The sequence below is a fragment of the Stegastes partitus genome, unplaced genomic scaffold (assembly GCF_000690725.1).
Source record: "Stegastes partitus isolate 25-593 unplaced genomic scaffold, Stegastes_partitus-1.0.2 Scaffold1721, whole genome shotgun sequence".
Taxonomy (NCBI): domain Eukaryota; kingdom Metazoa; phylum Chordata; class Actinopteri; family Pomacentridae; genus Stegastes; species Stegastes partitus.
The window spans coordinates 75566-92077 of NW_007579452.1; positions in this window are offsets into that span (position 1 = coordinate 75566).

Here is a 16512-nt window from a genome sequence, read left to right on the forward strand (position 1 = left end):
AAGAAGCTTTCAGGAAAGTGACCCAGATGTCTTTGGGTATGGACACCTGCTGTGGAGATGCTCTGATGAAGTCATCAGGTCAATACATTTGAATAATTTCGTTCTTGCAATAGTTGCTCGAGTTTTTTCTTCCACAACTAACTATTCACTTTAACGTCTAACATATTCCCGACCTTAATGTTTGCTGCTGTTCTGAGATAATCAGTGTTATTTACTGCATCTGCATCATCAAGAGAAGGACAATTAGGAATTTTCTTTTCAAGCCAAGCACATAATGAAACTGCATGCCTTCTTGGTTGCCAACTGGCAGGGAACTTAAACAACCTACATTCAGTTCAGTTCACTTCGTTGGCACTGGATGTAAATTACAAGGAGCAGAAACATTAAACATGGGCGCCATCGTAGGGGTGATGGTGGTTTGTGCATTTCTAGAGAAGGAAAAAGAAGATTCTGTGTAACGCTTTAGCTAATGAACATCTCCATGTCTGTTGTATGTACATGTCTAACAACTTACTCTGGAAATTGTCACCCAGTTAGAGGTAAATCAATGTTATGAGGGTGTTGTCTGTGACGGCCAGAAGCCAATCATCCAAAGAAACTGCCGACTGCAATAGTTCAGTTTGTACGAGGTGTGCTGTAGCTGCAGTTTATGCAGTTTGTTGGGCATCGAATTTACACAAGAATGATACAGAAACCCAAACCTTGAAACTGTGCCTCTGTTTTTATGAGGTGGTTTCAAAGCGTCCACCGTGTTCAAAAGGGTCAATAGAATTTACCCAACAGTTAGGATTTGGACGCTGGAATGTAATCAGTCGTGAAATTAGAAGTTTGACCATGAACAGGTCTGTGACGCTCAGCGAGGATGAGGCTAAAGTTCACAGAAATGAGTAAAAACTAAAGTCGTGGCAATGCTAAGGTGTGAGGGTGGTCTGCAGAAAGTAGTGATGGAGACCGACAGGAGTCACCACGAAGGACAAGAGAACCCCGATACTGGAGGACAAAGCCGACAGTCTGTGCTAAAATAAACAGAATAGTAAAGTGAAAGTAGAGAGCGAACTGAAACGCCGCTTTAACCTTTGCTATTTGAGAAAGCAGAGCAATTCCTACAAATGTCATTTCATTTCTTCCTGCTGCTTTCCCCTCCATTATCCACTAAGAGGGAAGAGACTGAGTAAGTGTCCTTCAGATGGTTTCCTCCTGCAGTTATACAGTGGGACAGAGATTTCTGTAATAAAGCACTTTGAAGCCTCATTCCAATGAGTTTAAACTATAGCTACTGCGGGATGCTATAAACACGACATCAGTACTAATACATTACAAGATAATTACTGTAATCAAGTGTAGCATCTTTCTCAGCAGTGTACAGTGAGTATAGTAGTACAGCAGGTAGGTATACAGTACACCTGCATGCAGGATGTCCTTCATTGCATTTTACCACATCACTGCTAAACAGGGTGTTATGAGTAACTAAGACTGTCCTCCTCTAACTAAACAACCCCATAGGTCACTGGCAGCTCATGACGACCCATAGTTGTTTATTGACAGTGAACCTCTAGCGGTTGTGCGTCCAAAACTAAATGTCCTCGAGTGTCTGTCGTCGGGCTGCACGATAAAAGAAATATTTAAATTACAAGTTTAGCATGAAAGAGAAGAGGTTAGACAAAGAAGTACTGATGAAGAGCTAATTCTGTTTTTGCTTTGTTATGCGTTTTTTCTCTTGAAGAAGTCCCAACAAGAGCGCTGCTCCAGAACTGGATCGATAAGCAGCATCTGTGATTTTATTAAGTATTGTTAAAGTCTCTACTTGTAAACCCACTAAAACCACTAAAACTCACAACTACTGAAGTACAAACACTGAATAATGAACAATGTGTGCTACGAGGCGGTTTCTGGTCCACTCGGGTCAGTGTGGTACCACCAGGATTGTTTCATTTATGCAAACGTACCTGCCGCAGAGTTAAAGCCGTGCAGTGCACAGTATACCCAGGAGTCATTATTTGCACTCAGAAGCCTGACTACAGCTCAGTGTGTTTGATATGAATTTAACTCTTCAGTATGAACAAAATGAAAGTACTTTCCGTGAGATGTTTTTCTTTTTGAGGTGCTACTGAGCAGCGCATCAATCTTCACCGAGCTCCACTGTAATGAATAACAATAAGTCGCTCCAACATGTTTGAGAACAGCAGCCCTTTTCTACTTATTCAGTCATGTGCCCGACCACTTTTACTTTGAAAAGAGTTGAATATACTGTATATCATCGCTGTAAATAATTCAAGGTCAGCATGTTTTGTGGCTGTAGTTTTATTCTTCCAGTGCAGCATTCACATTTTCATGCATGGTAATGCATTTGTTTAAGAGACTTGCTGACTCTGAGAAACTGTGGGGACAAAAGAGAACGACGTAGAAATGAGGGCTGGTCGGGGATTTGAACGTGCTGTGGAGGCAGAACCATCACCCACAGACGGCGTTTACGACCAAACTTTTACCCTTTAACTTACACAGACGTTCTTGTTCTTCACCTTTCTTCTACTCTGTACCTGGGATTTTAAATGAAACAACGATTATGGAGATTAAAACAATGACTTTGGGCAATTCAACAGTGTCGGACTAAAATTTTAGTCAATAAGAGTTTGGACAAAGCAGCACCGTAGTCATCCAACACAAACAACCCTGGCTTGTTCGTCTCATCGGACTTCCACAATTCCACCGAACAGCTGATGAAAAACCCCCAAACAACCAAAAGAGAACACACCTGCAGTTTAGGCGAGGCTGTCCGGTGCGGATGGTTGTAGTTTGTAGTTAAACGGGCAACTCCATCACGATGGAAGTAAAATCTAAAATAGGGATCATTATTTAGGTCTCAACTCCAAAATAAGTTTGGTCCCGACAGCAAACTGAGTTCAACGTGGACACTTTGGATGTTTTACAAGCTAAAGCAGCTCCTTCAGGATATCTGGAACTCCCAACCAGTCAGTCAGAGCTGATGAAGGCTCTTGGATGAGAGGTGGAACGTCTTCAAGGACTCAAGCAAGTCCAGCTGCTACGATTAATCTAGGAGAAGAACCATGACCTGGAGGACTGAGAACCTTCACAGACACTTTACGAGCTAAAGCAGCTCCTTCTTGTTGTGTAGTTGTTCTCTGAGATTGTAAGCAGCTTTAAATTCTTTGACAATATGGCTGAATTCACAGCACAGCCGTCGGATTTAACTGCGTTTGGTGAGTTTGTCGGATGACGTCTAGCAGCAGGGTGGACGTTACTGTTGGTGAACATGGAGTCCTAATGAGCAGTAGTGTTTTGTTGTCTGATATCAGAAACAGAAAAATGACTGAATGCAAACAGTTTTATTGGGAATTTGGCTGCTTTAACCTCCTGTTACCTTCACATTTACTGACATCTTTTGTCCTTGGGTTCAGTCTGACGCCAGCAATTTGAACCTCCAGAAAATTATCATAATTAAAATCGTTACCCAAGTTTATGTGTAAATAGCCCTTTAAATAAAACTGAAAAATTACGTCAATCCCGTATTAAATGTTGCATGGGGTCAAAGATAGCAGGAGGGTTAAAATACACTGTATGTGAGCCCAGAGAGCAGCAAACGGCTTGAGTACTTCAGGTTCTCATGCATCGAACTGCACTTGGTACGAACTCTGCAAAGTCTGCAAACCACCTTTTGTTCGATGATCATGTGAAAGATGCACAATATTTGGAAACCTTTTGGAAATTCTTACCCTAAACAGAGTCGGACTTTGCTGTCGTGGCCGTTTTCTAAATCTGTGGTGGCTGTTCTGACGCTGAAGAAGAACATTCGTTGCAGTGAATTGAAGTTTTTTTGGGGGACAAAATACACTTTCCACATCTTTATATGCTCGTATTTGTTCTTCGTATTCAAGCACAGATGCACCTCTGGGCTGAACCGGGGATAGAACGAGGCCGGATGAAGGCTGATAATAGTGCAGGTCTGCAGCCTCCCTTCGCCTGCTTCCACAGATCTATAAATAACGGTGCTGATGGTGCTGCACAGCCTGCCGTCACCCTGCCTGTTCTCTGCAGCACACACTCACATCCACACACTTCTCCCCATATTCCTCTTCTACAGTTTCACACTTGTTTTCTCTGGCTTCTCACCCTCCCTCCCTCCCCCACTCTTTTTTATCTCCCACTCCCTCTAATTTTATCTCAATTCCCTCATTACACTTCCTCTCATTTCCCTAACTCTCTAAGTTCTTCTCTCCCTGTTAGACTTCACAGTTTCTCTTTCACTTCTCTGTAATGCATTTTATCCGCCTCCTCCGTTCCTTCATCATGTTTCCCTCTCGCTCTCGTCCAACGGTTAACTCAGCCAGTCCTTTCTTCCGTCTTCACACATAGAGATGGATGCAGAGAGGAATAATAATGACAGACAGGCAGGCAGGGCGGTGGATGTGAAGGCAGCTGTGGATGTAAATTATTGGTATTTGGTGACGATCCAGACAACTTTACGTCGTGAAACAAAGAGCAGTGATGCAGGTGGTAAAATCGACCAACATGTTCTCATAACGGAGGAAGAGTTGTGGTGTTTTCCCCTTCTGAGGCTGTGCAGCATCACATGGAGACGACGGTGTGAAGCTTCGTGCTGTTGTCTACCACCGAGATGTGTTTTAGTTGTGATTTTTAACACAAATTAAATTATCAGTAACTTCATGTCTGAAAATACACACACTGGTTTTCTTTCTTTCTTTCTTTCTTTCTTTCTTTTAAATTAAAGCACTTGAACCTCATCCACACCGGCTCCAGCAACAATCACCGAGCAGCAAACAGGCGAGATAAGAGCCCTTCAGGATGAAAGACTTTTCCTTGGAGAGCGAATGGGCTGCACAGCCACTGCTGCAGGTTGGTACATAACAGCAGTGAGCTTTCAGGAGGATCCTGATAAGAGGCAGTGATCCACTTGTAGAAAGATAGCAAAGCTTTACTAGCAGCAGATGTACATGTGGAGTTTTGAAAGAAAAAAAAAAACCCAGCATGTTGTTGGTAAAGGATTAGCCGCAGATCATGAACCAGGACGTTGTTTGTGCTGCAAATGAATTAACCCGTGTTTGGATCAGGCAAGTTGTCCGAATGTGAAAGGAGGCGTTCAGGGAAGAATGGTAAATTAATGTGTGAGAGTTTTGAAGAGTTTAATGCTGAGACCGACTGCATCAAGTTCTAGAAAATAACAAAAAAGACAAACGCAACTAAAATGAAATGCAAGTACAGTTCCTAACAGATCTGTCTCCTTCTAATTAACCGTACATCCACCTTGCTGTCACCTTCACATGTGCAGTCGTGACTCGATAAACCAACACTAAATGTAAAACCTTCTGCTATGTCGGATTGTCCAGACGGAGGTCCAGACACAAGGAGGGCTTGATGCTGGAAGGCTCATTAGTTGTTATATTCATTGTTCATAGTTGTTATAATAACTAGCGTGTTGTTGGAACACTACGCATCGCTGGATTTCACTCCTAACTGAGCGGTGTGATTGTGCACGGGTCCGTCGATTGACATGAAAGGTAAATGGTCCTAAATCCAACAGGTATCTTTTGCCATGTGACTTCTGTCTGAACGGCCAGGTAGCACTTCTCTGACCTACACGTCATTGATACACGACAAACTAGGGCTGGTCCAAATGGCACTGTCTGGTCTCTGGATATTCGGGCCCAATTAATGATGAATATTCGTCCCGGTCGGGGACACTTCCACCCCGGGGCAGCGCTCTGACGGGGTAGAAGTGTCCAGAACACACAGGCAGTACTCGGCTGCTGATGCTAGTTTAGTTAGCGCTCACACTTCTGTTTCCTCCATCGGTGGCGGCGGGGGAGTGGCAGATACGCTCCACCGTTACCATCCATGTTTACTTCCATAAACACTGAGCACGCTCGCTGCGTGTGACGTCGTCGTGTCCTCTTCTGCGCATGCGGGACACTTTTGGCTCGTATGAAGTTCACACAGCAGATCACATACAAGTCGCATTGAACTGGAAACGTGAAGGAAGTCACAAAGAAATCCTCATTGAGCATCAAGTCCTGCAGTGTGAACGTAGCCAATCTGTGGGATTGTTCAGTCAGATAATACGCCGTCATCCTGATTGGTGACATTAAATGTCATGTCGGAGTCACAATCCAAGGCTGTCGCTATGTTAAGCCTGTTTTTATGGGTTCTGTTGGTTTTTCCTAAAAACCTGTCGGATAGCAGGTTTAGGATTGTTAAGGGTTGATTATCGACGTATAAAGAAGACATGAAGATGATTCAAACACACCACTGCTTGTGTTTCCAACATTTAACTTTGAGCTGCACCAATTTATTCATTTTTAATTTATTTTTAGATTTTATATTTGAATGGTGAGGAGATGACTCCAAATGTCTTTAATTCATAAATAATGTCACAAAAGCGTTCTTCCCAACCAGAGTGTGATTTAACATTTTTTTGAATGATTTCCTTTCTTCTTGTAAATCTCTTGCTCAGCTCTGTGACTTGAGTGTGAGGTGAGGAGCACAAAGCGTCGCTGGGTTTTAATGTGAAACGCTGCACACTTGACCTTGATGCGCGATACGTGGAGTGTTCTCCAGCGCTCTCAGGATGTATGAGATCACAGCTTCTCTTTGAATTTAGAATCTGTTGCATTCATGCCGCTCAGCGTGGAAACCGTCTGTCTGTCTGTCTGTCTCAGCTCCACACCTGACAGCTGACAGATGTTTCCCCGGTTTCTAATTTTAACTCTCTAAACCCCGTACGGTTTCCGGGGGCGTTTTTTTTGTCACATTTTTCTTCACTGTGGGCTCATTTTTCACAGCAACATAAAGTCCTGCAGCTCTATGGAAACAGCACAACCATGGGTAGAAGCAGAGAGAGCTCAAGAATATCGTCTTCACAGAATGTGACAGTTATAAAAAAAAAAGGGGAAGTATATAAAAAAAAAAGGGGAAGTAAGATAATTAAATGATAAATAAAAACATTTTTTGGTAATTTTTTGAATCACACATATAAAACAAAGACATGCTGGTGAAATGTGACGATGTTAAGCTCAGGTTTGTTTTCAGATGGACCTGCACACCACAGATGATGAGTTCAAAGACCGTCTGAAAGTTGAAAACATAACAATTTTCTCTGCTTTTATGTTGTAATGGCTGATAAATGGTGTAATTTTGGTGATTGTTTAAAAACATAACACACCTTTCAAACAGACCAGCAGGTTTTGGGGTTCGAGGGGTTAAAACTTCTCTTCCCCTCTCGATGATTCAGCGGTAGTGATATCTACAATTCACAGATCTTACTTGTTTCTGCTGACTGTAGATGATGAATTTGTTAATTCTACATTGATATATATATATATATAAAAGACCATAGCTTTCTATTTTTCCCGTCACACCTCCAGCAGCTGTATCGGGGGAGCTCACGTTAGCTGACTGATGAGTGCACTCCAGATGGACACCAGTCATGTCTCGGTAGTGGTGTTTTGTGGTCCAGGGAGACGTTATCCATTAACCCTGACCCAGCGCTCGCTGTCTCGCTGTCTGGCGGTCTACACTCACATCCCCCCCAACCCATCCAACCATCCATTAGTGCTGGCTACAAATGAAAGAGCAAATCCTTGGTTTACTGGGTCTGCGCTGCTTCCAGTAAGTGTCCACAGCCACGCCCTGTCGGTCCAACGCTGACCAAAGCTCTCATCCGCTGACTGCTGGGAGTAATGAAAGCACTGAAACCTTGAACCGTGTTACAGATTCACTCTTTAAGCTTAAAGCAGGTAGTGACTGATGCATGGCTCACAACTATCTACCCATAGAGACGTAGAGTCCAGTACAGCAGGGTGGACGCTGTTCCCGGCTCCCTGCAGCGTGGATGCTGATTGTCTTAATCTGATGCTAACTCTGTGGCGTGGAGACGAGAGTTTACGAGGCCTCTGTAGACTAGCAGCTCAAGGCTACATTAGCTTCTACTAAAACAACCAAGTGGCAACTTCTGGGGCTGAAAGATGAAGCCATTGCAGAAGTACCAAAAAGTGCAGTTCCTCCAATGCCCTCTAGAGGCTGGCTCCTAAAGCGAGTCACCCCTCAAAGACCTCCATGTTATAATGTCCAGCTTTACAGGAACATGTCTACAGGCTGGAACGAAGAAGCTTTTGGTCTCTCTAGCTGAGTTCTGCATTAATGATAAAACTGCACAGAGGTTTTATAAAACTCACCCGTTTACATTGTATTAAGGTTTGAAGTTATGCTGCTCTGACGGCCAGTTGGATGCCGTCATGCAGCTGTTCATGGCTCATGCTCCACCTATCTGCTCATTTTACGATTAGCCCTGAGTCAGGACAATCAGAGCCAGCACAATTAGCTTCTAAAAGACGGAGGGTTTGTATATTTTTGCATACTGTCGATGAGCGTACCGTATCAAAAACTAATGCATTGTGGGTGATGTAAAGGAAACCGTCCATTGCATTCTTGTGATTTCGTCCCATCCTTTTAGCTGTTGCTTTCATGATACAACCCAGATACAGGTTGGGTCTTTTTTTGTGTGTTTGCTGGGATGAAACCCTGAAACAAAACCAAAGAAACCATCCCTTTAACAGTGCTGTGCAGCCTGTACAACTCCTGTGTGCTCAACTCTTTGAGTAAAACTGAACAGAGTAGATCTTTATTGTCTTTGTTGAACAACAACAACAACGGAAGGCAGTCCGGCAGCTCTAAGCAGCATACAACAGCATACAACAGCAGACAAAAGAACACAAGTCACTGCACAAAGGGACCGTATATACCATCATACAGGAGGAGATTAGTTCTACTCTGGGCTTGAAAGCAGGTTGGAGTGGAAACTGTTTGAAGAGCTTTGTCCAATTTCAATTAAAGTTCAACACAAACTAGAAGTTGTGGGTTGTTGTCTCTGGCCAGCTGTTGCTTTGTGGCTGACACATCACTACGTTTTGTATTTGCAGCTTACTTGCATTACAAGCTTTAAATGCTGGTGGATCTAATAGAGGCATAAATAAAGCAAAGCTCTACGAAGGCTTCAGTTCAGTGACTGTCATTTGCACTGTATGTTTCCATGATCCTTTTTTTTTATTTGTAGTCTTTGCCTCTATGCATCATTTTGCTGCCGTGCACCTCCCCGCCCCCCACCACCATTAAACATTCATCTAGTCTAATCCATCTCTATATTCCTACCAGCCTCCCTCTTCCCGTCCCTTCTGCTGCTGTCTCTCCCACCATTTTTCTTGCTTTTTTCCGTCATACTTCCATGATTTGTTTGGCTTCCCTTCCCCTCCCCACTTCGCCGCTCCATCTCTCCTTGTTATCCTGTGCATTTATTTAATGGCGCTGTGCTTCCCCCTCTCACACACCCGTCCTGCTTTATTGGGACATGCACTTAAGGGAATCACTTTCTCGGACCATTTTCCCTTCCCCTCTGCTCCCGCCCAACAAACTCCGCCGCCCACCCCACCCCGTCTTCTGCCTCACGTACAGGTTTTAAAGAAAACATTAGTTGAGAACACAAGGTTAGAGATGCACAAATCCCAAACTGAAGTGTGTGCACGACAGTATTTGTTCCATCGGGGAGGTTTTGGTGCTCAAACCCTAAAAGCTGCTGGAAGATTAAAAGTTATGTGACACCAAAATGGTACGATTCATCAGCTAGAAAATGTTCAAACAGAAAACGGATTGTCAACTGTCAGACGGCCCTTGAACTGCTCATCCGTGGCGAGGCGGTCCATCTGTAAACTTAGCTATAAATCATGTTTCACAAAAACTGCTTTATTTTACATGTTATTTAACTATTCAACCCCCCAAAACATGCATTGATTATCTTACATTGTTGAGATATTATGTTTTGGTTGTTTGCATTCTCGGGGCTGCCAGGTGGTGCAGTGGTTAGCACCGTTGCCTCGCAGCTAGAAGGTCGCTGGTTCGCGTCTTCCTGCGTGGAGTCTCCATGTTCTCCCCGTGCAGCGTGGGTTCTCTCCGGGTTCTCCGGCTTCCTCCCACAGTCCACAAACATGCTGAGGTTAATTGGTGATTGTAAATTGTCCGTAGGTGTGAATGTGAGTGTGCTTGGTTGAAAAAATGCATAAAAAATAAAACTGCATCGCTAAAATTCTGCCTTTTTTAAGAACCGGAAAATGTGAAAGAATTGTCGGATTGTCGACTTCCCAACAGTCCTTGAACTACCCGTCCGTGACATGAGAACCTGAACCAGATCTAAGCCTGAAATTTTCTTGTGATAAAAATTTGCCTAAAAAAACAAACCGTCTGCACCAGAATCTGTAAAAACGATGATTCTGAGCTTCTCGGTGCGACCAGGCGGCCGTCGGTGACTCGGTGTGGACACGTTCTCTGAGCGTTACCTTCCTGTGAATGAAGCCGTCCTGATATTTGGGCTCCCGTGGCCCTTGTTTAGCCGTGTTGTTTTCATCTGCTCATTCCTGTGAGACGACTTGGCCTGGAGTGACCCCAGCCTTCCTCCTCTACCTCCTTCCCCTCCTCTCCAGTCAGCAATTCATTATCTGACCTAACCAAGCACACAAGCCCCGATTCATTTTTCTCCTTCCCTCTCTGCTGCGCCTCCCCCCGCCGCCTCCTCCATCCCCACGCCTGCCTGCCTGCCTGCCTGTAATTGTTGATTGTCCTTTCCAGTTTGTGCCTGCAGCAAGCTCACGTAGGTGCCCACACACACACACACACACACACACACACACACACACACACACTGCATCTTTATCTTTTTATAGCTCTGTCTTGTTAGGCAGGGAAAGCAGATTTCTCCCCAATGAACAGTAAGCATCTCCTGCAGCCAAAAGTGCTCCGTGTTATATAACAAGGGACTTAAAAGTATGTCGCAGAAGTCTGAGCAGTCCGTTACGCTCCCCTCCTCACTCCTGTATTGATGTAACGACGGCGTTCATGTTGTGGTTATTTGCGCTTTTCTCTGAGAGACAGTTATGAAACCGCTAACAGGAAGCTGTGGTTTCAGTCTGGTGCGACGTGTGTTCCTGTCTGCTGGACTGAGGTGAAGAAACGCTCCTCGTGCACGTGTCAAAAAAACCCGACGGCTACTGAAACCAGAAGGCAGCTGAAATCGGTCAGGAGTGCATTTAAATACAGAGGGGCAGATGTTTGTGTTGTTCAGAAGGTGACGCTGACTGGCATCACTTACCAGCCCTGTTTCTCTAAAACTGTCAAGCAAATTTGAGCTGAACTTTTGAAATGTCGCAAAAAAAAAAAAAAAAAAACGAAAATGCAAATTAGGCTCCATTAGCTGCTTTGGAGCGAATAAACCAGGCGGATGAGCGTCACCAGAAGTGTACGCTGTGGCTGTAATGAACGGAGAGGAAGATGCCAGAAACTACACCAGCTGTGTGCTAACTGTCTGAAAAATGGAGTCTAACATTAATTCAGGCAGCATGAAAGTCCTTTTTATACGCCTTCCAGTCATGTGTGTTTACAGCAGCTCTCTTACTGTAGCAGCGTTTGCATGAGCGAAGCCGAGTCCTGCATCCTGGCTGCTGCCTGCTCTCCTGAATTATCCCCCGTCAGCTCTGGGAGCAATTACTTGAAAATGAAATTTGAGTTGTTTTAGCAGTTTCACGGCATGATTTGTTTTCATAATTTTCTTTGTTCGTGTTTTTCGCTCAGGCCTGGGTGATAAAGGTGGTATGTAGTGCCAACAGACGCCTCATCAACAGCAGTAAGAAAACCTCGGCGTGGTGTGGTGGCTTCGCCCTGATTGACCTTCGGTAACCTCTGGGTTTTACTTGTTTTTGTCATTCAATGCGTATTAAGGTCAGATAGTTATAGTGCACAACCGTAAATATACGTGTGTCCGTTTGTCAAAGTTTTGCCAACAATAAAGTTGACAAAAAGAATAACATGGTTCAAATCGGATCGAAGTTTTTTTCTCCTAAATCAGGGGTGTCAAACTCTGGCCCGTGGGCCAAATTTGGCCCACTTTGTAATTATATTTGGCCCGCGAGACAATACCAAATGACTACTAGAGCTGCCTCCGGTATTGTACTGTACAGCGCATTCACCGCTAATACTACAAATCCCATAATGCCCTGTTGTTGTTTTGGCATGTCAATCAGGACAGGACCCAGAAACTCCCTCTCCTCTGTGACAGTAGGCATAGCGACTTCACACTACAACTGTCACTGTGCCACTGATGTGTTTTTTTATTTATAATTTTATTTTGCATGTCTTCACTATTAAGTTATATATAATGTATGGTAATAAGCGTTGCTTGTTCCATATTCAATGTTAAAGCAAAATTTGTTTCGGTCCATATTAAAAGGTTCATTTGTTGAATGTTGGCCCGCGACTTTGTTCAGGTTTTAAATTTTGGCCCACTGTGTTTTTGAGATTGACACCCCTGTCCTAAATTATCAATATTTATCAGTATTGTCTGAAATCCATCCATCATCTCTACACCTTAATCCTCACTAGGGTCATGGGGGGCGGAGCCTATCCCAGCTGACTCAGGGTGAAAGCAGGTTCACCTGGACAGGTAACCAGTCTATCACAGGGCTACACTTAGAGACAGACAACCAAGCACACTCACATTCACACCTACGGACAATTTACAATCACCAATTAACCTCAGCATGTTTTTGACTGTGGGAGGAAGCCGGAGAACCCGGAGAGAACCCACGCTGCACGGGGAGAACATGGAGACTCCACGCAGAAAGATCCCGGGGGCCCCAACGGGAACCCAAACCGCCAACCTCCAACCGGGAAGCCAACGATGCTAACCACCGCGCCACCTGGCAGAACTATCGTCTGAAATGAAACACTTAGTTGTGACTAACATTCCAGCTATAGGCCCCATGTGTGATGTCGTTACCTGGATTTCTTATTTTTGTGAGATTTCAGTGTCATCCGTGGATTATGTTGCCAGAGCTGCGTATCTTGGCAGTAACTGGCCAAACTTGTTGCAAGTTTCCTGACTGAAATTAGAAGTTTCGACACTTCCTATTAGCAAGTCAGCTGTACGTCTCATCGTGAGCGTGTGTTTTTCTTCAGCCCGAGGCTATTTTATGAAATTTTCACCTGAACAGTTTCCCCACATTCAGTTCAGCTCCACTGCTGTGAGGTCAGAATGAAAAACCTTCTATTCTTGGGAGAATTTAGAAATAAGCTTCCACCAGGCCGGAGAGAAATGGATGAAATTCATGGACAACACCAGAGTTTTGGTTATTAAAAAAACAACAACAAAAAAAACAAGAAAAACAAGCATGTCATCAGCAAACTGCTTCACCTGAAATGAAATTGTTGCTCACAGAATCAAGGACAAGCGGTTACAAACGGCATCGCTCCTTGTTGTGGTTCGAGCTGTATTCCTAAAATTCATGGTCAGTAAACAACGGATGTTTTCCATCTGCTTGTCTGACACGGTTCTAATTTGCACATCCTTGAATGGAAACAGAGAAGATTTTTTAAAAAGCAAAACAGTTTCTTCAGTTGACTGAGGTGGAGGTGGTTGTGTGTCCATCTGCAAAATGTAATCAAGCCCACTGGAACCACACCAAGAAGCGACGACATGATTCCTCAGCATCCACTGAAGCTTGTACGGTAAAAGATATTTGCACATGAAAGCATCAGACGTGTGTGGAGCAACAAACCGTAACCTTCCCCAAAGTCACACATTAAACCAACACATATGCAGCTGTGCATCATGTTTTTTTTCAGTTCCACTCTGTTATTCCTCGCTGTCGTTTTGCAAAGATTTAACGGCACAGACTGGATAATTAGCGCCACCAGCCGTTTGTGTCAATGAACCAACTACTAATATTTGCGTAGCAGTAGTGTGTAGAAACAGGCATTATTTCACATTTACTTTGACAAATTTTGTTGAAATTAGATTAAAATGTTTGCTGTGTTTGGATGGGAATCCATCTGATGGCTGTTCTGTTCCCTCCAGCGCTGCTCTGCTATCCACAGGAACCACAGGACTGAATATTCTGCTCTCAGTTTGCATCCTAAGTGCTGTGACTGACGGTTAAAGGGTGTAATCAGTGATATCAGTGTCTGCACAGTCAACCATAAATACAGCTGAACAATGCAGCGGTCACTAGAAGTCGGTTTTGTGCTGCGACTTCAGATATTTTGGCGAGAAAACGTCGACTGTCTGTGAACATATTGCTGATGTTTTCAGTATCAACGTATTTGCAACCGACCAAATACAGAAGTTCGTGTTTCCTCACCGTGTCCTCGTTCTGCGAGCGTAAAGGGAAGCAGCGTACTACCAGTTCTTGGTTTAGCAAAGTTATTTATTGCTCAGCAAATAAACAAATGAACAAAGAAGGCTGAACTACAGAGGGAAACATGGCCTGTGGGTTCTGCTAAATAAAAGAAAAGAGTCAAAATGGAGCAAAGTTCCAACGTTCTGAAATAACGATATGAAAAACAACAACTAAAGACCAAACACTCAGGACACGACCAGCAGCAGTGTGACCAGGACCAGACTCAGACTACAGGAGATCCTGAGCTGATGTTGGGTCAGAATTATTTGGTATTGTGGAGGTTTTGTCTAAAACATCCCAAACTGTCTGCAGACTCACCCTGATGATATCAAACTTGTTGCGCCTGCGCCCGGAGCAGCAGACTCTGCTGCAGCGCTGAACGTTTGAATCCTTGAGGCGATCAATAGCCACAGTTATTAAAACTAAACTCTCCCTGAAGAACAGACAAACTGTGTTGACCACATCACCCCATCTTCTCATCCAGACTAATTCAGACCTTTTTTTTTTTTTTACCCCTCGCAGTAAAGATATCACCAGCGTTTCAGCGAGTTGTTGCTCCGATTCGTTTCCACCTGCTTCCCGATGAGATCACGTGAGGCGGCGCTCTGATCGCTGATCGCTCAATAACACGCTGCGCTTGTGATGCCCCGTTATCTTCTAATCTTTTAGCGTGTACATGTCTGCGATTAGAGAGAAGAATATCTGTGAAGTTTCTCCTAGCGTGTGATGCAACCCCATCTCAAAATCTACTCAGATTTTTACAACTCCTGCAGCCTGAGCCGGCGTAGCAGTGTGTGGCTGACGGAGTGTGTGCAGGTGTGCAGTTACTAAGCCTGGCCCAGTTTCCAGACAGTGGGATGAATGACTCAGTACAACAAATCCAAGCTAGCTCACAGCTACAAGCAGCTACTAGCAAAGCCATTATCCAAGACGTAGACACCAAACAAGCACTTGGAAGAGATTATAGACACAAGTGGCACAAAGGTGAGCTGCTCGTGTTAAGACACAGCCGCCCTGGTTGACGGAGTTCATGCATGTGTCTGTGATTCTCAGTCATCCAGGTCATGGTTAGTCTCGTAGATCAGGGGTGTCCAGTCCTGGTCCTGGAGGGCCACAGTCCTGCATGTTTTAGATGCTTCCTTCTTCCAGCACACCTGATTCACATGATCAGGATGGTTATGAGGCTTCTGCAGAGCTTGATGATGAGCTGATCATTTGAATCAGGTGTGTTCTTAAGAGGGAAACATCTAAAACTTACAGGACTGTGGCCCTCGAGGACCAGGACTGGAGACCCCTGTCGTAGATTAATCGTAGTAACTGGACCTGCTTGAGTTCCTTGAAGACGTTCCACCTCTCATCCAAGAGTCTTCATCAGCTCTGACTGACTAGTTGGGAGTTCCACATGCTGATATCCTGAAGGAGACATTAACACCTGAGTTTTAATTGGGGATTTGTTGCTCCTCCCCCTCGCTATGTGACTCGTTAGTGCTCCTCCTGCCACAGTGGGGTTCGTTAGGGTCTTTAGTGGCTGGGTGTGGATGTGGGTTCATCTTCCTGGGGAGAGATCTTAGGACTGAACTGTAAACAGGTGAGAGGTGATGCCTCAGACCTCCACCTCTGCTGAGGGATGCTCTGTCCACTTAGATGGCTTCTTTCACTTCTCTCTCTCAGCGCTGGTGCACATTTAAACCAGCTGCAGCGTTACTGGAGCATCGGACTGTATGGTGGTCCAGGAATGGAAGACTAGGAGACTGGGTTGGACTGGTGCAGAAGTACTGCAGTGTTGGGTAGAAACATCATACGACAGCACCAGTGTTCATAAATTCCCCATTTGAGTTCAGAATCGGTTTGAAAGCAGCGTGAACGAAGCCGACTGCAGCTGCTCGTCTCTTCTTCCAGCCTCCTTTCAAGGCTGCAGATGTGATGCTGAAAGATGGCTGCTTGAGAGAAGGACAAAAAAAACCAGAAGGAAAAAACAACTTTACTCAAAAAGTTAATCAAGTGACTTCTGTATCTTTGTGCCCTTCCCTCCTCCTCGTCCTCCTCCTCCTCCTCCTCCTCCCTCCGCCGCTCCACCTCCACCCCTTCTGGAGGCATGACGGGGGAGTGTAGATTATAGCTTATCCCTGCTCTGCTCGGCTCTGCACTGCCTCGCTCTGACAGCGAAGCCCTTTCACCTACATTCACTGAGGCTGCCTAGACACACACACACTCACACACACACACACACACACACACACTCACACACACACACACACACACG